This window comes from Anomaloglossus baeobatrachus, chromosome 12 (assembly GCF_048569485.1).
Source record: "Anomaloglossus baeobatrachus isolate aAnoBae1 chromosome 12, aAnoBae1.hap1, whole genome shotgun sequence".
In the NCBI taxonomy this organism is placed as follows: Eukaryota; Metazoa; Chordata; class Amphibia; order Anura; family Aromobatidae; genus Anomaloglossus; species Anomaloglossus baeobatrachus.
The window spans coordinates 99,375,763-99,401,419 of record NC_134364.1 but is presented as its reverse complement, the minus strand read 5'-3'; the positions used below and the strand labels follow the sequence as shown (position 1 = coordinate 99,401,419).

Genomic DNA, 25,657 nt, shown 5'->3' with positions numbered 1-25,657 from the left:
CGCGTGACTGTGTGTGTAGCAGATGAGAAACTGTGGAAAGAAAAGCGCAATAGGGTCTTACCCCAAAAGGGGAGGAAGATATGTAATGAAAACACACTCACCTATAATGGTTGTGCCAGTCACAACCACTATACAGGCATATATAAGATCCAGGTCCAGGCAGCAGTCCCAAAGTTGGCTGATAACAGAGTGATAGAAGAAGGGTCTTAATTCCGCGCCAAGGACTCAATGGATCCAGGAAGAGATTAATGCTTCTTTAATAACATGCACAAGTCTACGCGTTTCTGGAGACACAGCTCCCTTCATCAGGACATTGGCAAGAGAACATCCTTTGCCAATTGCACATTGCCAATGTCCTGATGAAGGGAGCTGTGTCTCCAGAAACGCGTAGACTTGTGCACGTTATTAAGGCTATGTGCGCACTAGAAATGTGAAGTTTCTTAAGAAAATTTCTTGAGAAACTTCTGCCAGTGAAAGATTTCCGGACCTGCGGAAAAAATCCGCACCAAATCCGCATGCGTTTTTTGCCGCGGATTTACCGCAGGTTTGTCCCTGCAATAAATAATAAAGATAATCGATAGACAGATAATGGATAGAGGGAAAGATGGATAGATGAATAGATAGATAGATAGAGGGATAGATAGATAGAGGGATAGATAGATAGATGAGAAAAACCTATATAATGTTCCACCTCCCTGCATTTTCTAAGCTGGCACCCTTTAGTGACTTTCATGTGGCACTTAGGCTACTTTCACACCTCCGGTTTTTGCTATGCGGCACAATCCGGCACTTTGCATGAAAATCGCAACCGATTTTTTTTTGCTGCCGGTTGCGATTTTCCTGCATAGACTTTAATTAGTGCCACATTGTGCCGCATGGCCTTGCGTTCCGTCCGGTTTTTGCCGCATGCGGCAGATGTAGCCGATGCGGCGGCCGGATGGAACGTTGCCTGGCGCGTTTTTTCGTGCGGCAAAAAAACGCATTGTGCCGCATTCGGCCGATGCGGCGCATTTTTCAATGCATGCCTATGGCGGCCGGATGTGGCGCGATGCGGCAATAACCGCATCCGGCCGCCGCATGCGGTTTTTGCCACTGCGCATGCTCAGTAGCATGCCGCAAGCGGCAAAAACCGGACTGGCCGCACAGGAAAAACTTATGCAAAGGATGCGGTGTTTTCACCGCATCCGTTGCATAGCTTGCACAGCTGGATTGAGCCGCAGAGCTCAAGCCGGATGTGTGAAAGTAGCCTAAAGGGTGCTTAGCCTTGTATTTAGCCATAAAATAAATAAATAATTAAAAAAAAAATGACGTGAGGTTCCCCCATTTTTTGTAGCCAGCTAGGGTAAAGCAGACGGCTGCAGCCTGCAGACCACAGCTGGCAACCTCACCTTGGCTGATAATCCAAAACAGTGGGCACCCCACGCTGTTATTTTAAATTATATAAATAATTTAAAACAAAAAACGTGGGGTCCCCCCCATATTGGATCACCAGCCAAGGTAAAGCGGACAGCTGGGGTCTGATATTCTCAGACTAGGGAGGTCCACTGTTATCGGACACTCCCCAGCCTAAAAATAGCAGGCCGCAGCCGCCCCAGAAGTGGCGCATCCATTAGACGTGCCAATCCTGGCGCTTTGCCCCAGCTCATCCCGCGCCCTGGTGCGTTGGCAAACGGGGTAATGAAGGGAATTTTGTTTACTTACCGTAAATTCCTTTTCTTCTAGCTCTAATTGGGAGACCCAGACAATTGGGTGTATAGGCTATGCCTCCGGAGGCCGCACAAAGTATTACACTCAAAAGAGTTAAGCCCCTCCCCTTCTGCCTATACACTCCCCGTGCTCCCACGGGCTCCTCAGTTTTGGTGCAAAAGCAAGAAGGAGGAAAAAGAATTATCAACTGGTTTAAAGTAAATTCAATCCGAAGGAATATCGGAGAACTGAAACCATTCAACATGAACAACATGTGTACACAAAAAAACAGGGGCGGGTGCTGGGTCTCCCAATTAGAGCTAGAAGAAAAGGAATTTACGGTAAGTAAACAAAATTCCCTTCTTCTTTGTCGCTCTATTGGGAGACCCAGACAATTGGGACGTCCAAAAGCAGTCCCTGGGTGGGTAAAATAATACCTCGTAAGAAAGCCGCAAAACGGCCTCTTCCTACAGGTGGGCAACCGCCGCCTGAAGGACTCGTCTACCTAGGCTGGCATCCGCCGAAGCATAGGTATGCACCTGATAGTGTTTCGTGAAAGTGTGCAGGCTCGACCAGGTAGCCGCCTGACACACCTGCTGAGCCGTAGCCTGGTGCCTCAAAGCCCAGGACGCGCCCACGGCTCTGGTAGAATGGGCCTTCAGCCCTGAGGGAACCGGAAGCCCAGCCGAACGGTAAGCTTCGAGAATTGGCTCCTTGATCCACCGAGCCAGGGTTGATTTGGAAGCCTGTGACCCTTTACGCTGGCCAGCGACAAGGACAAAGAGTGCATCCGAGCGGCGCAGGGGCGCCGTACGAGAAATGTAGATTCTGAGTGCTCTCACCAGATCTAACAAGTGCAAATCCTTTTCACATTGGTGAACTGGATGAGGACAAAAAGAAGGTAAGGAGATATCCTGGTTGAAATGAAAGGGGGATACCACCTTAGGGAGAAATTCCGGAACCGGACGCAGAACCACCTTGTCCTGGTGAAACACCAGGAAAGGGGCTTTGCACGACAACGCTGCTAGCTCAGACACTCTCCGAAGAGAAGTAACTGCTACTAGAAAAAACACTTTCTGCGAAAGGCGTGAGAGAGAAATATCCCTCATTGGCTCGAATGGTGATTTCTGAAGAACCATCAGCACCCTGTTCAGATCCCAGGGTTCTAACGGCCGCTTGTAGGGAGGGACGATGTGACAAACCCCCTGCAGGGACGTGCGTACCTGTGGAAGTCTGGCTAGGCGCTTCTGGAAAAACACAGAGAGCGCTGAGACTTGTCCCTTAAGGGAGCCGAGCGACAAACCCTTTTCCAGTCCAGATTGAAGGAAGGACAGAAAAGTGGGCAAGGCAAAAGGCCAGGGAGAAAAACCCTGAGCAGAGCACCACGACAGGAAAATGTTTCACGTCCTGTGGTAGATCTTAGCGGACGTTGGTTTCCTAGCTTGTCTCATAGTGGCAATGACGTCTTGAGATAACCCTGAAGACGCTAGGATCCAGGACTCAATGGCCACACAGTCAGGTTGAGGGCCGCAGAATTCAGATGGAAAAACGGCCCTTGAGATAGCAAGTCTGGTCGGTCTGGTAGTGCCCACGGTTGGCCGACCGTGAGATGCCACAGATCCGGGTACCACGACCGCCTCGGCCAGTCTGGAGCGACGAGGATGACGCGGCGGCAGTCGGCCCTGATCTTGCGTAACACTCTGGGCAACAGTGCCAGCGGCAACAGATCTCCTGAAACACGTCCGGGTGAAGGGACCAATCCCCTGCGACCATGCCCTGGCGACTGAGATAATCTGCTTCCCAGTTTTCCACGCCTGGAATGTGAACTGCAGAGATGGTGGAGGCCGTGGCTTCCACCCACAGCAGAATCCGCCGGACTTCCTGGAAGGCTTGCCGACTGCATGTGCCGCCTTGGTGGTTGATGTATACCACCGCTGTGGAATTGTCTGACTGAATTCTGATCTGCTTGCCTTCCAGCCACTGCTGGAACGCTTTCAGGGTAAGATACACTGCCCGCATTTCCAGAACATTGATCTGAAGCGAGGACTCTTGCTGGGTCCACGTACCCTGAGCCCTGTGGTGGAGAAAAACCGCTCCCCACCCTGACAGACTCGCGTCCGTCGTGACCACCTCCCAGGATGGGGGTAGGAAGGATTTCCCTTTCGATAATGAAGTGGGAAGAAGCCACCACCGAAGGGAAGCTTTGGTCGCCTGAGAGAGGGAGACGTTCCTGTCGAGGGACGTCTGCTTCCTGTCCCATTTGCGTAGGATGTCCCATTGAAGAGGACGCAGGTGAAACTGCGCGAAAGGAACTGCCTCCATTGCTGCCACCATCTTCCCCAGGAAGTGCATGAGGCGCCTCAAGGTGTGTGACCGACCTTGAAGGAGAGATTGTACCCCTGTCTGTAGTGACCGCTGCTTGATCAGCGGAAGCTTCACTATCGCTGAGAGGCTATGAAACTCCATGCCAAGGTATGTCAGCGATTGGGCCGGTGTCAGATTTGACTTTGGAAAATTGATGATCCACCCGAAACTCTGGAGAGTCTCCAGGGTGGCGTCGAGGCTGTGTTGGCATGCCTCTAGAGAGGGTGCCTTGATCAACAGATCGTCCAAGTACGGGATCACCGAGTGACCCTGAGAGTGGAGGACCTCTACTACAGTAGCCATAACCTTGGTGAAAACCCGTGGGGCTGTTGCCAGGCCGAACGGCAGTGCTACGAACTGCAGGTGTTCGTTTCCTATGGCGAAGCGCAAGAAGCGCTGGTGCAATCGGTACGTGGAGATAAGCATCCTTGATATCGATCGATGCAAGGAAAACTCCTTGGGACATTGAGGCGATGATGGAGCGGAGGGATTCCATCCGGAACCGCCTGGTCTTTACGTATTTGTTGAGAAGTTTCAGGTCCAGGACAGGACGGAAAGACCCGTCCTTCTTTGGGACCACAAACAAGTTGGAGTAAAAACCTTGGCCCTGTTGCTGAAGAGGAACAGGGACCACCACTCCTTCTGTAACCGTGAGACAGAATGACTCTCACCCAGCGGTCTTTTATTTGTGGCAGCCAGGTGTCGCAAAAGCGGGAGAGCCTGCCACCGACCGAGGATGCTACTAGAGGAGGTCGAAAGTCATGAGGAAGCCGCTTTGTTAGCGGCGCCTCCGGTGGTCTTTTTAGGACGTGACAGACCGCCATGCTTCAGAGTTCCTTTGTACTTTCTGAGACCTTTTGGACGAGGAGAATTGGGACATGCCCGCGCCCCGAAAGGACCGAAACCTCGACTGCCCTCTCCTCTGTTGGGGTATGTTCTGTTTGGGCTGGGGTAAGGATGTATCCTTTCCCTTGGATTGTTTGATGATTTCATCCAGAACGCTCGCCAAACAGCCTGTCGCCAGAAATTGGCAAACTGGTTAAGCGCTTTTTGGAAGCAGAATTTGCCTTCCATTCCCGTAGCCACAAGGCCCTGCGGAGTACAACCGAATTGGCGGCCGCAACCGCCGTACGGCTCGCAGAGTCCAGGACAGCATTAATAGCGTAAGACGCAATTGCCGAGGTCTGTGTGGTAATGGATGCCACTTGTGGCGCGACCGTGCATGTGGCTGCTTCAATTTGCGCTTGCTGAGATAGCTTGTAGCGCCCATATGGCTGCGAATGCTGGGGCAAAAGAAGCTCCGATAGCTTCATAGATGGATTTCAACCAGAGCTCCATCTGCCTGTCAGTGGCATCTTTGAGCGAGGCCCCATCTTCCACTGCAAGTATGGATCTAGCCGCCAGTCTGGAGATTGGAGGATCCACTTTGGGACACTGAGTCCAACCTTTAACCACGTCAGGGGGTAAAGGATAACGTGTATCCTTAAGGCGCTTAGAAAAACGCTTATCTGGCCAAGCATGGTGATTCTGGAAGAAGCTGACTCCTCCGCCGGAGGAGCTGAGGGAGAAATATCCAGCATTTGATTGATGGACGCAATAAGAACGTTCACTATGGCGTCCCCGTCTGGAGTATTAAGATTGAGAGCGCCCTCAGGATCAGAATCCTGATCAGCCGTCTCCGCATCATCAACCAGAGATTCCCCCCGCTGAGACCCTGAACAATATGATGTCGAGGGAAATTCTAAGCGAGCCCGCTTAGTCGGTCTGGGACTGGGGTCTAAGTCAGAGCCCCCAGCCTGGGATGTATGAGATACCCCGGGAGGACATTGTTGGTCCAACTGAGGGGGGCCAGGGAACAATGAATCAACAGAGTCCCTTCGCTGAGATACCGGCCTGGACTGCAAGGCTTCTAGTATCTTAGCCATAGTCTCAGAGAGGTTTGCAAACTCCGTGCCCGTCACCTGGACATTGTCAACAGGTGGCTCCCCCTGGGCCCCTCTTTGCACACAATGAGGGACAATGGAACCTGCCGGCAGCTGGGTCGTACAAGCGGCGCAGGCAGCATAATAAGCCTGTGCCTTTTGTGGGCGCCATGCTCCCTTAACACAATAGGGTATATAGCCAGAATGAACTGTGCTCATACAGTGTAAAGTATATACTGCAAACAAATAATGTATGAATACACTACAGCACCATGGGGCTAGCACCACAGGTGCTGCTTACCAGCCGCCTAAAGCGGTTGTGAGGCCACCAGAGACAGTGTCTGGGTCTCCCAGGGTTGGTCCCTCTCTGCAGCGTCGGAGGAGCTGACAGGAATAGCTGCGGCGTCCTGACGAGAGGAGGGAGCCGTGGGCGTGGCCGAGAGTGCGGGAACTGGTGCTCACACTGTGCACAGTGAGGGGGTTGGAGTAAGCAAATCATACTCCAGCCCTCAGTGCTGCTCTCCGTGCAGCGTCCCGCCCTTCCCCTGCCTGTCAGGGCTGGGGGCGGGAGAAAAGGAACTAGGCCGCAAGAAAGCCGGGGACTCGAGTATAAGCGTTGGCCGCCGTAAAAGCGCGGCCGGCGCCGAAGTCCCCGGCGAACTACAAGTCCCAGCCGCGCCGCAGTTTCCCATGGCAGCGGCGGTTAGCGCGGTAGCCCCTACATATAAACACACTCAGCAACGCTGAGTGTGTAATGGCACAGTTGAACCCGGTCAGCGCCGCGGTCCCCGGTGCACTAGCACACCCAGCAAAGCTGAGGTGTTGCCGTGCACGGTCCCCACAGGGATACAGAGTACCTCCAAGTAGCAGGGCCATGTCCCTGAACGATACCCGGCTCCTATCCAGCAGGCTCCACAGGAGTTGTGGATGAAGCACGGTCTCAGTGCCTGGAGACCGATAGGATCCCACTTCACCCAGAGCCCTGAGGGGGATGGGGAAGGAAAGCAGCATGTGGGCTCCAGCCTCCGTACCCGCAATGGATACCTCAACCTTAACAACACCGCCGACAAGAGTGGGGTGAGAAGGGAGCATGCTGGGGGCCCTATATGGGCCCACTTTTCTTCCAACCGACATAGTCAGCAGCTGCTGCTGACTAATCTGTGGAGCTGTGCTGTGCGTGTCTGACCTCCTTCGCACAAAGCAAAAAACTGAGGAGCCCGTGGGAGCACGGGGAGTGTATAGGCAGAAGGGGAGGGGCTTAACTCTTTTGAGTGTAATACTTTGTGCGGCCTCCGGAGGCATAGCCTATACACCCAATTGTCTGGGTCTCCCAATAGAGCGACAAAGAAATATGGGGTTGATGCCAGATGTGTAATGTCACCTGGCATCAAGCCCTGGGGTTGGTGAGGTCAGGCGTCTATCAGATACCCGACATCACCAACCCAGTCAGTAATAATTAAAAAATAGACAACAAAAGTAGTTTTATTTGAAAAAAAACACTCCCCAAAACATTCCCTCTTTAACCAATTTATTGAAAAGAGCACAATCAATTCCACGTCCGGCGTAATCCAATAAGGGGGGGGGGGGGGCACGGCGATCCATACCATAGTCGCTGTCCCAGTCAATGAAGAACAGAATGTTCCCCATTGGCTGGGAGAGCAATGCAGTGACCTGAGCTAACATCAATAGGTCAGCTCAGGTCACTGCAGGGGATGACGAGCGCTGCCATCAGGAGCATAGATGAGATCATTACCTTCTGTGATCATCTCCTGTACTGCTGTGTGATACTGTCTGCTGAGCTGTGCATATAATCCTATCCTGTGTGATACTGTCTGCTGAGCCGTGTATCTAATCCTATCCCGTTTGATACTGTCTGCTGAGCTGTGCATCTAATCCTATCCCGTGTGATACTGTCTGCTGAGCTGTGCATCTAATCCTATCCCGTGTGATACTGTCTGCTGAGCTGTGCATCTAATCCTATCCCGTGTGATACTGTCTGCTGAGCTGTGCATCTAATCCTATCCCGTGTGATACTGTCTGCTGAGCCGTGCATCTAATCCTATCCCGTGTGATACTGTCTGCTGAGCCGTGTATCTAATCCTATCCTGTGTGATACTGTCTGCTGAGCCGTGTATCTAATCCTATCCCGTGTGATACTGTCTGCTGAGCCGTGCATCTAATCCTATCCTGTGTGATACTGTCTGCTGAGCTGTGCATCTAATCCTATCCCGTGTGATACTGTCTGCTGAGCCGTGTATCTCATCCTCTGCTGTGTGATACTGTCTGCTGAGCTGTGAATCTATTTCTATAATGTGGGACATAAACATGTGCCCCCTATGACACTGATAAGATACAATGATACGGCCGTTGCTATATTGGCGCACCTGCAATAGGCTAAGCAGCCATATTGGTACACCTGCGGTCGGCTGAGCCGTCACCTCAGTACACTTGCTGAGCCGCCACCTTGGTGCACCTGCCGTTGGCTGAGCCGCCACCTTGGTGCGCCTGCGGTAGGCTGAGCCGCCACCTTGGTGCGCCTGCGGTAGGCTGAGCCGCCACCTTGGTGCGCCTGCGGTAGGCTGAGCCGCCACCTTGGTGCGCCTGCGGTAGGCTGAGCCGCCACCTTGGTGCGCCTGCGGTAGGCTGAGCCGCCACCTTGGCTGAGCCGCCACCTTGGTGCGCCTGCGGTAGGCTGAGCCGCCACCTTGGCTGAGCCGCCACCTCGGTGCACCTGCGATAGGCTCAGCCGCCACCTTGGCTCAGCCGCCACCTCGGTGCACCTGCGATAGGCTCAGCCGCCACCTCGGTGCACCTGCGATAGGCTCAGCCGCCACCTCGGTGCACCTGCGATAGGCTCAGCCGCCACCTCGGTGCACCTGCGATAGGCTCAGCCGCCACCTCGGTGCACCTGCGATAGGCTCAGCCGCCACCTCGGTGCACCTGCGATAGGCTCAGCCGCCACCTCGGTGCACCTGCGATAGGCTCAGCCGCCACCTCGGTGCACCTGCCGTAGGCTCAGCCGCCATCTTGGTACACCTGCCGTAGGCTCAGCCGCCATCTTGGTACACCTGCTGAGCAGCCATATTGGTACACTGCAGTTGGCTGAGCCACCACCTTGGTTCACTTGAGGTAGGCTGAGACGCCATTTTGGTACACCTGCGATAGACTGAGCAGCCATTTTCACTACATACTGTGGTAAACAAAATGAGGTAGTAAAAAAAATAAAGACAAAGCTGCGGCTTTTGTAAGGAAAAAACGGAAGAGTGATAATTTCAGTCACGCAAAAGATTCTATAGAATTAAAACAAACCCCATGATATTGCGTGGTAATGGCGCTTATAAACAAGACACCATGTTGCTTTGATAGTAATTACTGACCCCCAAGATGGAGGAATTTGATAACAATGATTATAATATGGAGGGGGCATATGTGTGATACCACCTCACACTATCTAAGCCAAATAATACACTTTGGTGGGGGCCATATCGGCTAATATCGGGCAGCAGGGGCCCCTCCCTGCTCGTCACTATGCAGATGGCGCCTCTCCCTCCCCGCACTTACACTCCTCCATGTGAGGCCGGCTCTCCGTGGGTTAGTGGGACGTGACGTTTACACCCGGAAGGCCTCCACGTCTCGTGTGCCTGGTAAGTCCGGTCCTCCCCTCCCGTACATTGTCTATCCATTACCCGTCTGTGCTCCGCTCCCGGTAACGGCCTGCGCATCCTCGGCCTCTTCCCTCAGCGCGGCCGAACCTCTGAGGTAAAGATTCGGATTCCTGTGCGGGAGAGTTCGCGGTCTCACGTGCGGCCTCCTCGCTGGTGTCGAGCCGGAAGTGACTGTTGTGTGCCGAGTTTCCACCTTTTTTGTATATATTTGTGTCATTCTTGTTATTATTGATCCTTTTGTCAGGTTTTAGGCCCAAATAACCAAGATTTAAAGTGATTTTTTTACAGTACCTTGTATTATGCTGTGTGGTAATAGAACAATAGCACCGTACTGATTGATGGTGACATGCGGTAAACAGGATGGATGCACGAAAGTGCTCGCTTTTGTTGCCATAGCAATCAATTGGCCCTTAGTGTATGTACTGATGAGATGTGCGTAGGGTTAATTAAAAAAAAAATCTTCTTGAACCCCATTAAATGTATAAAAAAATGAATATATTTGGGATCGGCGCTCGTTTACGAGGAGAAAATCTGTGAATTATACATATATTAAGAGTCTGTCCTCAGGTCAACGTATAGAACAACAAAGGATTCTTTACAGTATGAGCATTAATGTGTAACCGTGTATCTTGTGTGTTGTAGGTGATGTCGCTTTCTCGCCGTCGGATGAAGCAGGGAAAAAAACACGTAACATTGTCGGTGAGGGAAGCCATCATGGCTGACACGTTTATCAACATAGATGTGTCCTCCGGGTTGTCGATGGCGCAGATCGGATCAGGAAATCGAAAGCACAAGCAGTTCTTGAGAAGGCGGAAATATCTGGAGAAACGCAGATTCCTCAAACAAAAACAGCTGCCCAATAAGAAAGCTGGAGAGACGCGAAACGCGTGGGGCCGGAGTCGGCCGAATGGACAGGCGGAGGGTCATGGGCCGGGGAGGCAGCAGGACGGATCATCCCGGACCGTAACAGTGGGCGCCCCGTGCCAACCGGGCACGTTAAGCATCGGTATAAACTGCGCCGCTAACCGCCCCTGTCCTCCCACCCCCTCCAAAGACCGTCCTTCCCCTGCTATGGGCGGCACCAAGGAACCCGCCAAGCCCCTCGTACCGCACCGCAACCTGTTGCTCAGCGAGTATGAAAGCGGCCTCCCCTCCGCCGCGGCGGTGCCACCTAGCCACAAGGTGCTTGCTATTGACTGTGAAATGGTGGGCACCGGGTTTAAGGGTCGCAACAGCGCCCTAGCGCGGTGCAGCATCGTGAATTACCAGGGGGACGTGGTGTACGACAAGTACGTACGGCCCGCCTGTCCCGTCACCGATTTCAGGACCAGGTGGAGCGGCATCCGAAGGGAACATTTATCTAACGCCATCCCCTTCAACGTGGCACAGAAAGAGGCAAGATGGGCTTCATGGTAAGGAAGGATCGTGCATGTTGGAATTCAACATGACCAATCTTTTTGTCTTCGACACTAGAGGGAGCCCACAACATAGCCTTGTTGCTTCCTCACCACTAGATGGCGCCCACAGCATAGACCTGTTGCATCCTCCCCACTAGAGGGAGCCCACAACATAGACCTGTTGCATCCTCCCCACTAGAGGGAGCCCACAACATAGACCTGTTGCATCCTCCCCACTAGAGGGAGCCCACAACATAGACCTGTTGCATCCTCCCCACTAGAGGGAGCCCACAACATAGACCTGTTGCATCCTCCCCACTAGAGGGAGCCCACAACATAGACCTGTTGCATCCTCCCCACTAGTGGGAGCCCACAAGATAGACCTGTTGCATCCTCACCACTAGAGGGCACCCACAACATAGACCTGTTGCATCCTCCCCACTAGAGGGAGCCCACAACATAGACCTGTTGCATCCTCCCCACTAGAGGGAGCCCACAGCATACACCTGTTGCATCCTCACCACTAGTGGGAGCCCACAAGATAGACCTGTTGCATCCTCACCACTAGAGGGCACCCACAACATAGACCTGTTGCATCCTCCCCACTAGAGGGAGCCCACAACATAGACCTGTTGCATCCTCCCCACTAGAGGGAGCCCACAACATAGACCTGTTGCATCCTCCCCACTAGAGGGAGCCCACAACATAGACCTGTTGCATCCTCCCCACTAGAGGGAGCCCACAACATAGACCTGTTGCATCCTCCCCACTAGAGGGAGCCCACAACATAGACCTGTTGCATCCTCCCCACTAGAGGGAGCCCACAACATAGACCTGTTGCATCCTCCCCACTAGAGGGAGCCCACAACATAGACCTGTTGCATCCTCCCCACTAGAGGGAGCCCACAACATAGACCTGTTGCATCCTCCCCACTAGAGGGAGCCCACAGCATAGACCTGTTGCATCCTCCCCACTAGAGGGAGCCCACAGCATAGACCTGTTGCATCCTCCCCACTAGAGGGAGCCCACAACATAGACCTGTTGCATCCTCACCACTAGAGGGAGGCCACAAGATAGACCTTTGCATCCTCACCACTAGAGGGAGCCCACAGCATAGACCTGTTGCATCCTCACCACTTTTTATGACTGAAACCCCAGTGAGTTGTGGTGAGACCAACTGGAACATTTGCAAACTTTTTCCTAATTTTGAGTTACACGTGATCAGCAGACAAGTCTTAGTGTGTGTGTGTGATGCCTTCACTATACACATTGGATATAGGACCCCTCATATGTTGGGGGTTACGCATTGTGTGAAATGTGACCTACAATATAGACAAGCATACACCACGCTCTTGTAGTAATAGTTGTAGTAAAAGGTATAATCAGTGAGTTTTAGCAAACAAATGCTCTAAATTCTCCTCAAGTTGTGAGGGATTTGGAGAGTTTCAGATCCATAGAAAACAATATAAATACACCATCAATGATCAAGACTTTGGGGCTTATTATACACATTTTTAAGAAAATAGGAACATAAAACACCTTATTCCCATAGCAAATAAGTAAAATATCCTAAATATCAGGCTTTAACAGTAAAATTAAAAATCCATGTTACTCACCAAGCTGAGGAGGACCATTTTCAGGGTCTCCCATGGAGCACATGGCTGGCTTCAGGAGCATTTCCTCTGGAGCTGACTTACCTTTCTGGCAGACCCAGGTAGACTGCTCTCTGGAAGGTTTGGTGTTGGCTTTTCAATTAATATTCTGACCCTCACCTGAGTTTTCTGGTCAGGATTGGTCTAGAAGTTCCCATGTGAATAGAGGACGGCATTAACCTACCCAATCAGGCTTCTAAGCCACTCCCAAACCCAGTAGACTGGTTCTGGGGATTCTAGCTGAAAAAACGTCATCATTTTGAATTTGCGCAGTTTTGATGATTTTGGGTTCACTTACTGCAGTTGAAAAAAATAGACTTGAACAAAAAAAAAACCTCTAAAATGATGAAGGGGATGAATGGGTGCTTGGTTTTTCTTAGCACTTTCTATCTATCTGGAAACCCAAAACCCATTATGCAAGTTTTGAGATTAAGTCAGCGATGTGGGAAGTTAACATTAAATTCGACAGATGAAAAATTTCAATACCATGATCTTTTGGAAGATTTTCTTCAATCCTTCAGGAAAGGGAAGAAGAAAAGGAGTGTCAATTCTGATCATCGTGGGATTCGAACCTTGGACCCAAAAGCTCCAAAGCAAAAGTTCTAACCACTGAGCTGTGGAATCAGTGAGCCACTTGTTTGTAAATAACATATAAATCTATATTCGTTGATTTTTATTTTTTTTTTCTTATTTCAAGTAAATAAAGCTACCATCCTTAATCTCTGCAAAGTAAAATGTTTTAACACATGATATAGAAAAATACGGATAAAGGAAGAAGAGGAGTTTTACATCTGTTCTTTATGGGATTCGAACCCAGGACCTAAAATCTCCAAAGCAAAAGTTCTAAAAGTTCTATCCACTGAGCTATGGAGTCAATAAGTTAGATGTGTGTAAATAATATATAAATCCTCTGTATTGGTTGATTTTTCTTTCCATTGACTAAAACTACCATCCTTAATGTCTGCAAAACCAAATATTTTATCAGTGACGCTTTGCTTCACACAATGTTGCCCATAAAAAATGTTAATTTCTCAAACCTTTATCACTAAAACTGATCTTTTTGCAGAGAAGCAAAGAAGAAAAGTGGGATTCGAACCCAGGACCCAAGCAATGAAAAGCAACAATACTAACCACTGAGCTATGGAGTGAGGGTGGAGCCAGCCTTAAAAAATATATATATATATGTCTTCTATATGCAGTTTTATTTAAGAGAATAAAAGTACCATCCTTAATGTTTGTGAAAATATATTTGTTGGGCTTCATTCAGCCCAACAAATATATATTTAACCTCACAAAGTGTAACCTACTTTAAAAAATAAAATTCTCAAACCTGCTTTACTAAAGCTATCAAGTTTAATGGTTACTGTTCGGGACAGGGTTAGGATATGGTTAGAAATAAGGTTAGATATAGAATACGTGTAGAAATAGGGTATAACCCCGGTTTCACACATCCGGCTTTTCGCCAGTTTGGCGAATGCGGAGCACGCCAGTACAGTGGCAGCGCCGCAACTTCTGGGTCACATGCTCCGGTCACATGACAGCATGTGACCGGCGCTTGTCGCTCTGCCATTGTACTGTATACAGTGTACTGGTGTGCGCCGCATCTGCTAAACCGGCGAAAAGCTGGATGTGTGAAACCGGGGTTAGCATAGGATTAGAAACAGGGTTAGGGTTCCGACAGGAAATGGTTAGAAATAGGGTTAGGATGTGTTGACAATAGGGTTAGGATTAGGATTTGATTAGAAATAGGGTTAGGGTACCTTCACACTTTAGCGATGCAGCAGCGATCCGACCCGCGATGTGACCTGGTCAGGATCGCTGCTGCGTCGCTACATGGTCGCTGGTGAGCTGTCAAACAGGCAGATCTCACCAGCGACCAGTGACCAGTCCCCAGCCAGCAGCTACGTGCAAGCGACGCTGCGCTTGCACGGAGCCGGCGTCTGGAAGCTGCGGACACTGGTAACTAAGGTAAACATCGGGTATGGTTACCCGATGTTTACCTTAGTTACCAGCTCAAACCGCTTAACTTAGCGTGTGCAGGGAGCAGGAGCTGGCACTGGCAGCGTGAGAGCTGCGGAGGCTGGTAACGAAGGTAAATATCGGGTAACCACCTTCGTTACCCGATGTTTACCTTAGTTACAGCTTACCGCAGGCTGTCAGACGCCGGTTCCTGCTCCCTGCACATTCAGGATTGTTGCTCTCTCGCTGTCACACACAGCGATGTGTGCTTATCAGCGGGAGAGCAACAATAAAAAAACGAACCAGGGCTGTGTGTAACGATCAGCGATCTCACAGCAGGGGCCAGATCACTGCTCAGTGTCACACACAGCGAGATCGCTAATGAGGTCACTGCTGCGTCACCAAAACCGTGACTCAGCAGCGATCTCGCTGTGTGTGAAGTACCCCTTAGAATAAAGGAATATGATTAGGGCAGGAGACCAGTATTGGAGCAGACGCACTGTAGGTCTCTCAGAAGCTGCGATAATTCTTCCACCTCTGTAACTTCTCCTTCTTCAGTTCCGGACGTTGGGGGAAATGTCCCCTTTATACTCAAAAGATGATTTCATATTTAGTTAATTTTCATCCTTTGTTAGAAACATGATCTGTCCCAGGACTCAAACTCACACTGTAGGGCCCCCAAACAGGAGCTTGAGCTGGGAGCCATAGCCTGCATTGCTGTAAACTGACAAGTAGGTCGTTGTGTGTATGTGATTCTTATATGATTCTGTGCCTGTTTGAACCTTGTATATGTGTATGATGTATTATCATCTGCCCATTTTATAATATTGCTTCTAATAAGAATGTAAATGTAAATGTGCGTTCACATAGGTGGGGTCTGACCGGAAAACACAAGTTCTAAACAGAACAGGGGCCCTTTGTTGCCAATTTCTACCCCTGGATTAGGGTTAGGCTGGTTTCAGACGTTCGTGTTTCAGGTGCGTGTGACATCAGTTTTTAACACTGATGCCACACGTACCCATGTTATTCTATACTAGTACTCACACGGCCGTGTTTTCACATGAACCATGTGACCCCTCGTGGCCCCGCACGCGCACATGTCCATTTTTCCTCCAGCAGCACGGGTGTCACACGGATAGCACACTGATGCGATCAGTGGGACACGTTCCAGAGAAAACACGGGTCTTTTAAATAAAAAGGTTTTCTATATTTATCTGTATTCAGCGCTGTTTTCTTCTTCTCTTCTGCCTCCTGCTGCTGACCCCCGCTCATTATACTCAGTGAATATTCACTGCACTGAGGACCTGGAAGCCGGAGCATCGCTGGGGACATCAGTGCCAGGGACCACATCACCAAGGACAGCATTGCATCCAGCAGTATGTGTGTGTGTGGTGAGGACCTGGAAGCCGGAGAGTTGCGGTGACAGCATCGCTGGGGACAGCATCCCAGAGGACAGCATCGCCATTGCCGGTGACAGGTGAGCATTCAGCAAACAAGCCATGTGTGTGCGGTGACTTCCAGGAGGTCATCAGAGTTTCCAATCAACTCTGATGAACCCGTGAAATCACCATCCTGACACCCACTGTAGCGAGGGTGTCGCTGGGGTGTCATCAGGATATCATCAGGAGTTCATTGGGAACTCAAATAACCTCCTGGACGTTACTGCCCACACACTGCTTGCTGAATACTCACATCTGCCCGCAGTGCTGTCCTCAGCGATGCTCTGCCTTTCAGCTCCACAGTGCAGTGAATTATCAATGAATATAATAAGCAGCGGTCAGAAACAGGAGACAGCAGAGCCGAAGAAAACAGCACTGGATACAGGTAAATACAGAAAATCTTTGGAAAAAAAAAAAGACCCGAGTTTTCTCTGGTACATGTCACACGTATACAAACACAGATGTCACACGTGTGACATACGCATGAGACACACGTGTGACATACGCATGAGACACACGTATGACCGTAACCATGCATGTGGCTTGTACCTGATTAAACATGGACGTCTGAAACCGGCCTTAGGGATAGGACTATGGGGAGGAATAAGGATTGGGATATTGTTACAGTTAAGAATAGGGCTATGGTAAATGACAGGGTTAGGATTAGGTTATGGTGAGGATTAGAGATAGTTAAAATTAGGGTTAGGGATAGGGTTAAGATTAGTGATAGGGTTAATTGTATGTTTTGGGATATGGTTAGGGATAGGTTTAGGGCAATGATTAGAGTCAGTGCTAATGTGAAGGATAGAATGAGACAAAGGATTAAGAACAGTCTTAGTGATAGGGGATATTGCCAAGAATAGGGTTAGGATAAGATATATCGCAATGGTGAGTAATAGCGATATGGTTTAGGGGTACTTCTCACATAGCGAGATCGCTGCTGAGTCACAGGTTTTGTGACATACCAGTGACCTCATTAGCGATCTCGCTGTGTGTGACACTAAGCAGCGATCTGGCCCCTGCTGTGAAATCGCTGATCATTACACACTGTTCTGGTTCATTTTTTGCTCGTTGGTCTCCTGCTGTGCAGCACACATCGGCGTGTTTGACGGCGGGAGACCAACGAGCACCGACTCTGTGTAACCAGCGTACGCTGGTAACCAGGGTAAACATCGGGTAACTAAGCAAAGCGCTTTGCTTGGTTACCCGATATTTACCCTGGTTACCAGTGTACGCCACTTAGCGCTGGCTCCCTGCACACGTAGCCAGGGTAAATATCGGGTAACTAAGCAAAGCGCTTTGCTTAGTAACCTGATGTGTACCCTGGCTACGTGTGCAGGGAGCCAGCGCTAAGCAGTGTATGCTGGAAACCAGGGTAAATATCGGGTAACCAAGCAAAGCGCTTTGTTCAAATTAGCAAGTAGCATTTTTCATTGTATATTCCAATATTTTTCCATATGCTTGAGGCATTATACCATTATCTAAGTTTGATGTGCAGCCTTATCCTTGTATAGTATGTATTTTTTGGCTTGCACTCATAATATATATATATTAGTGCTCACTTCAGTTATCCTATTCAGTTATATGTAGTTGTTTTTTTTCTGAATGTGAACACAGCTCCGCCCCTTTCGGCCATGTTTTTTCCATCTCCTATATAAGAAAGTCCTTAGTTACCCCTCTCCACCCACAGCAGTTTTTAATTGCAATGAGATGACACACAGTTAGGGTCACAGAGCTAGGGACCCCAATATAGAGATATACCTTGACGAGGTTTTGGGGCTCAGTTACATTGATCAATGCGATTGCTAAATATCTCCTTTTTCCTAATATTCATGGCAGGTATGCAATTCATTATTCACATGTTCAAATTAGCAAGTAGCATTTTTCATTGTATATTCCAATATTTTTCCATATGCTTGAGGCATTATACCATTATCTAAGTTTGATGTGCAGCCTTATCCTTGTATAAGATTAAAAATAGGCTTAAGGATAGTGCTATGCTGAAGGATACAGTTTGGACTATACAACTATAGTGAAGGATAAGGTTAGAAAAAGACTTAGGAATATGGCTGTTCTGAGGACTAAGGTTAGGGATAGAACTATAGTTACATAGGGCTATGGTGAGAGAGGGTTTGGGCTAGGTCTTGGCTTGTTGTTCTGAATATGGATAGCGGAACTGCTAGGTTTAGGGATATCTTCAATAAAAAAGGGCTATGGGTAGTGTTATGACAAGGGCTATGATTGCATGCCATGAAAATTGAGTACTCATCTCAACATTAAAAAGTATTGTTAATTTTTCATTATCTCTTCCCCAATCAATCAAATATCATATGACGCCCTGTTTACATGTCTTGTTGGATATTTGATATGTCGGTTTCTTCTAGAATAGAACAGAGCAATGGAACTAGAATCTGCTGTGTTCCTGTTTCAAATGGAAACACAAGGAAGGCATCTGCTTTGTGATTGTCATTATATTATACAGTTTTGCAGTCTCGTTTTTATTCATTTTTTTTTCTCAAAAACTAGAACAAAAAGGAAAGAAGGCCCTAAATAAATCAATTTTCTATCTCTGCTCCTGCAATTTATTTACTTATAAATCCTTCTTGAAAATGCCTCATTATTTTAGCAAATGTGCACAATAAACAAACCAAATATACTTCTGTAATTGTTTTTTTTTTATTATTATTTCAATAACTATTTATTTTTTAAAATAGGCGGTGTCACAGAATAAGCAATTTTTTGGGAAACGTACAGACCATATTTAATTTAAGGCATAAAATGCAATATTGGAAAAATAAATAAATAAAATATTATATTATATATATATTGCAACAAATCACTGACAAAGTAATAATGAAAAAAACATAATAAATAAAACAGTTTTTTTCTTAAACTTGGCACGATTGATTGCAATTATAAATCAAAGGCAAAATCATGACAACTGCATGCAAACTAACAAGTGGATCGCTCCGAGGAATTCTTATCACGTGATCAATGATTGTAACAACTTATCAGGCTGAACAGCAAAATATAGGCTTATAATAATTATTCTTAAAAGTAACTTTTGTAAAATTTTACAGCAATGTTAAAAGGTGATTTGCAAAAACATAAATAATTTAGAAGCATTACATAATTTACAGGTCAAAATATCAAAGGAAATGCAGCATGAGCCAATGATGGCCGAAGAAGTCGGACAAGTGTCAATTACGCGATACAATTATCCAATATACAAATTTCATGGTCAATTTAGTTCTCAAAACAAAGCTGTTGCTTTATGTGATAATATTTGGACATTTCTCAAAATTGAATTGTCATGTAATAACACAAGAATTGAGGGACATATATAAAACAATCAGTCAGGAGAAGAAAAGTCTTGATCGGCGTCATCTCCGCATTTACCATAATTCCTCTTCATTTTTCCACCTCCTATTCTCCAGATATCAGATAAATCAGAAAATAAGCGACTTTTTAAGTGAAGTGAAGGAAAAATTGGCTGTGGAGTCCAGTATCCGTCTAAAAAATAAAAAAAAGGACTATGAGAAAGTCATATTCAAGAAAAATATAACATTTATCACTATATTTTGAAAATAATTGAATATAAATATGACGCAAAACACCAAAAACTCAATAATACAAAAAAAGCACAATAATAAATCAGTCCCATAGTGTCTAAAATCTGTCTGCCTCATCTCTCAAATATTTTTTTTCTTATCAGAATACTGTATATGTGGTAGGATATCTCCAAGGATAAATGAAAAGTCATGGCCTCTCTGTTGAAATGTCAGACATTCCTTGACAGCTATCAGAATATTGGCTTGCAAAAATGAAATCATCCCCAACTAAGAACATAAAGACGTCTTAAGATCCAATTAATTATTATATACAGCCATGTATGGACTGGGACTGAAATTCAGCCCTGGCATTTGAAAGCATTCAGGTCCACAGAGTGCCTGCAGACAAGCCTGGACAACCCCATTAACCAGAACCACTGGTCCCCCCATATAGTGACAATATAGAAGGTAATATCCGCTCTCGCCTAGGTGCCCTGCAGACCATATACCGGTATGTGTGCACTGTGCAGGTTCTCACCAGCAACATTCTTGCTGTTTGTTGTAGCTCATTTTCCCTTTTCCTTTGGTCCAGATCGTTATGACCACTTCTTCTGTCCATAATTCGTCTCTGTAAAATGTAACACACAGACATCTTTACTATTTTTCCAGGACTCGCCTCACATTCTGCAGCCTCTACAGAAACCATAACTTGGCTGCCGTATAAGAATTAACCTGTGCCTCCTTAAATACTGCTCACCTCTTGACCCCTTATAATTGTGATCCCCACACAGTATGATGTCCACCACAGTCCCCATATAGGATTATGTCCCCATTACCACCGTACACAGTATGTTTAGTGTCTAAAGACCCCAGACAGTATAATAGCCACCATAGACCTCCACATAGTATGATTGCTCCCCCATGGCCGCTTATAAAAAAGGACCCCCACACAGTATGTTGGTCCCCCACAGCCACTGTACACACTATAATGCTCTCCTGACAGCCCCCAATACAGTCTGGTGGTCCCTATATAATATGATGGTCCACCTCACAGAACCTTACATAGTATGATTGCCAACCTCACAGAGCCTACTATATAGTATGATGGTCCACCTCTTAGCCCACTATATAATATGATGGTACACCTCACAGAACCCTATATAGTATGATGGCCCACCTCAGAACTCTATATAGTATGATAGTCCACCTCACAGAATCCTATATTGTATCATGGCTCACCTCACAGCCCACTATATAGTATGATGGCCCACCTCACAGAACCCTATAGAGTATGATGGTCCACCTCACAGAACCCTATATAGCAGTCATGGCGAACCTTTTCAGGCCGAGTGCCCAAACTGTAGCCCTAAACCCAATTTTTTTTCTGAAGTGCCAACCAATCCTATTATGTAAATAATTGATTTTAATCTTACCTTTGCCGTCTTCTCTTCAGCAGGGGCATCATGCTTACCACACATTGAAGCTGAGCCCCTGCCCTTTCCAGACACAGCAGTTGGATTGATCTTTCTGGAAAAAGTTGTAGCATATTAGACAGAGATTTTAGCCTGGAATGCAATCAGATGTCACCGTGTAATACACATCTACATTTCAAAGTCTGAACATCTTGAAATCCCATAAAGAGGTACGAGTGGCTCCCCTCCCCTTTCATTGTGTAGTTATGTCTCCCTTCCTGGCCACTTCCTGGTAAACATCCCCCATCCTGATATCTATTTCCTACATTCTGGTATATATGGCCCCATCCTGGTAAATGTACCTCATCTTGGTAAATGTCCTTCATCCTGGTAAATGTACCCCATTCTGGCATGTTCCCCCATGCTGGTAAATGTACCCCATCCTGACATATTGCCCATCCTTGTAAATGTTCCCCCATCCCGGCATGTACCCCATTCCTGGTAAATGTTCTCCATCCTGGTTAATTTACCTCCATCCAGGTAAATGTCCCCATTCCTAGCATATACCCCTTCCTGGTAAATGTACCCTATTGTGGCATGTTTTCCCCATCCTGGCATGCATGTTTCCTCCATCCTGGCATGCATGTTTCCTCCATCCTGGCATGCATGTTTTTCCCATCCTGGCATGCATGTGTCCCCATCCTGGCATGCATGTTTCCTCCATCCTGGCATGTATGTTTCCTCCATCCTGGCATGTATGTTTTCCCCATCCTGGCATGTATGTTTACTCCATCCTGGCATGCATGTTTCCTCCATCCTGGCATATATGTTTCCTCCATCCTGGTATGCATGTTTCCCCCATCCTGGTATGCATGTTTTCCCCATCCTGGCATGCATGTTTTCCCCATCCTGGCATGCATGTTTTCCCCATCCTGGCATGCATGTTTCCTCCATCCTGGCATGCATGTTTCCACATCCTGGCATGCATGTTTCCTCCATCCTGGCATGCATGTTTCCTCCATCCTGGCATGCATGTTTCCTCCATCCTGGCATGCATGTTTCCTCCATCCTGGCATGCATGTGTCCCCATCCTGGCATGCATGTGTCCCCATCCTGGCATGCATGTTTCCTCCATCCTGGCATGTATGTTTCCTCCATCCTGGCATACATGTTTTCCCCATCCTGGCATGTATGTTTCCTCCATCCTGGCATGTATGTTTCCTCCATCCTGGCATGTATGTTTTCCCCATCCTGGCATGTATGTTTACTCCATCCTGGCATGCATGTTTCCCCCATCCTGGCATGTATGTTTCCTCCATCCTGGCATGTGGCGCGGGCGGAGGAGGGGACGCTGCGCTCTCCCACTGCTCGGGTCCGGCTGCCGTTGCTGCCGCGGCCTGCTGCTGCTCGGTGGCTCGAGCGATGGGCCGGATCCCGGGGACTCGAGCGGCGCTCCTCACCCGTGAGTGAAAGGGGTTTAGTTGTGGGGATAGTTTATTGTCCGTGACGCCACCCACGGTTGTGGTGATTGTGTGGACACCACCGCTGCTCTGGCTGGGGATCCCGGGAGTGGTGGTATGGAGCAGCCAGTTGTTGATTTGCCCCTCCGTGGGTAGGGGATTGGTGGTCCCGGGGCCCAGTGATGGAGTTGGGATGGTGGACAGGCGGGTTATGGGGCCTGTGGAGGTGCAGGGGCAGCGCTGTGCCGCACGGCACGGAGGTACTCACTCAGCCAAAGGATGATGACAAACTTCTCAGTAAACAAACGGCTGGTTGGACGGGTCCCTTGGACGGCTACGGTGCTGATGTTCCCTGCAGTTAGCGGTGACAGTCTCTTCCCTGCACCTATGTAAAGTCCTTTTGGTAGCGATGGATTCCCACCGGTAACCAGCTCCCCGACTTGGATATGGCCGGAGGAGCCTCTCTCTTGCCCGCAGGGGCTGGCCCTGGGAAACTGGTGCCTTGGCGGTGGCGGTGTCTCCCCTTCACGGTTGGACGGTTGCCTTCAATCGGGACTTGGTTGTTGGGAGACCTAGTGGTCCCCTTCACTGACGGATTTGGCAAATTATGGCGACTCCTAGCCTTGCCGGGATCCGAAAGGCCCCTGCCCTTGTGCTGACTGTTCTTTGTATACCGCTCCGGTACCGCCGGGTCACCACCCGTCCACGGTCCTTTCGGCAACCTCCGAGCAATCTCTCCTGCAGACAGTCACCGCCGTCTGCCAACCTTGCTGTCTCAGTCCGGGGCACACACCCGGACCAACTTCAGGCTTCTTGCTGTCACTTTTCTCTTTCTCTACTTTTCCTCCTTCCACTTCACTGTTTACTCCTCACACTTCCAACTCTCAAGCTAATCTGCCTGGTTTTCCCGCCTCCAGGGCTGTGAACTCCTCGGTGGGCGGAGCCAACCGCCTGGCCCACCCCCTGGTGTGGACATCAGCCCCTGGAGGAAGGCAACAAGGGTTTCTGGTCTGACCTAGGTGTTCCTGCAGGGAATGTGGGGTGTGTGGTGTTATGACCTGTGACCCCTGGCTTGCCCAGGGCGTCACACATGCATGTTTCCTCCATCCTGGCATGTATGTTTCCTCCATCCTGGCATGTATGTTTCCTCCATCCTGGTATGCATGTTTTCCCCATCCTGGCATGCATGTTTTCCCACCCCATGCTGGCATGTGTGTTCCCCCACCCCATGCTGGCATGTGCGTTCCCCCACGCCGGCATGTGCGTTCCCCCACCCCCACCAAATGCTGGCATGTGCGTTCCCCCTCCCCCACCCCATTCTGGCAAGTGCGTTCCCCCACCCCCACCCCATGCTGGCATGTGCGTTCCCCCACCCCCACCCCATGCTGGCATGTGCGTCCCCCCTCCCCCACCCCATGCTGGCAAGTGCGTTGCCCCACCCCATGCTGGCATGTGCGTTCCCCCACCCCCACCCCATGCTGGCATATGCGTTCCCCCTCCCCCACCCCATTCTGGCAAGTGCGTTGCCCCACCCCCACCCCATGCTGGCATGTGCGTTCCCCCACCTCCACCCCATGCTGGCATGTGCGTTCCCCTACCGCCACTCCATGCTGGCATGTGCGTTCCTCCACTCCCACCCCATGCTGGCATGTATATTCGTGTTCCCCCCCATGCGTGTTCCCCCCCCCATGCTGGCATGCGTGTCCCCCCCCCCCATGCTGGCATGCGTGTTCCCCCCCCATACTGGCATGCGTGTTCCCCACCCCATGCTGGCATGCGTGTTGCCCCCCCCATGCTGGCATGTGTGTTCCCCCTCCCCCCCCATGCTGGCATGCGTGTTCCCCCCCCCATGCTGGCATGCGTTCCCCCCCCCATGCTGGCATGCGTGTCCCCCCCCCATGCTGGCATGCGTGTCCCCCCCATGCTGGCATGCGTGTTCCCCCCCCCATGCTGGCATGCGTGTTCCCCCACCCCATGCTGGCATGCGTGTTCCCCCACCCCATGCTGGCATGTGTGTTCCCCCTCCCCCACCCCATGCTGGCATGTGCGTTCCCCCACCCCATGCTGGCATGTGCGATCCCCCACGCCGGCATGTGCGTTCCCCCACCCCCACCCCATGCTGGCATGTGTGTTCCCCCTCCCCCACCCCATTCTGGCAAGTGCGTTCCCCCACCCCCACCCCATGCTGGCATGTGCGTTCCCCTTCCCCCACCCCATGCTGGCAAGTGCGTTGCCCCACCCCCACCCCATGCTGGCATGTGCGTTCCCCCACCTCCACCCCATGCTGGCATGTGCATTCCCCTACCGCCACCCCATGCTGGCATGTGCGTTCCTCCACTCTCACCCCATGCTGGCATGTATATTCCCCCACCGCCACCCCATGCTGGAATGTGCGTTCCCCCACCGCCACCCCATGCTGGCGTGCTCCCCCCCATCCCCACCTTGGCACAGCCACACAAGAGTTATAAAAAAAAAAAAAGCAACACACAACTTACCTTCCTGCACATGCTCCCCCGCTGCGCGCCGCTGGGTCCTCAGTTACCATGTGTCCAGAAGACCTCATTACGCCGGCGCCACTCACTGACGCTCCTCCGTCTCCTAGGCAACACACCTGCAGCCTGGGGGAGGGGGACTGTCAGAGCAAGGAGAAATGTCTCCTCCGCTCCAACACAGTTTTGATCTGCCGGCGCGACTGCACTAGCAGATCAAACCGGCAGGATCAGGCGACAGCACGCGTGCCAGCAGAATGGGCTCTGCATGCCCCTGGTGGCACGCGTGCCATAGGTTCGCCATCACTGCTATATGATGGTCCACTTCACAGCCCACTATATAGTATGAAGGTCTACCTCACAGACCACTATATAGTATGAAGGTCCACCTCACAGACCACTATATAGTATGAAGGTCCACCTCACAGCCCACTATATAGTATGAAGGTCCACCTCACAGCCCACTATATAGTATGAAGGTCCACCTCACAGACCACTATATAGTATGATGGTCTACCTCACAGACCACTATATAGTATGAAGGTCCACCTCACAGACCACTATATAGTATGATGGTCTACCTCACAGACCACTATATAGTATGAAGGTCCACCTCACAGACCACTATATAGTATGAAGGTCCACCTCACAGCCCACTAT

At 49.6% G+C, this 25,657-nt stretch overlaps 1 pseudogene; it reads left to right on the top strand.

Annotated features, from left to right (window-relative positions):
• LOC142258173 (uncharacterized) overlaps positions 1-11,217 on the top strand; it is a 40,228-nt pseudogene extending 29,011 nt beyond the window's left edge.
• Positions 11,218-25,657: the final 14,440 nt, after the last annotated feature.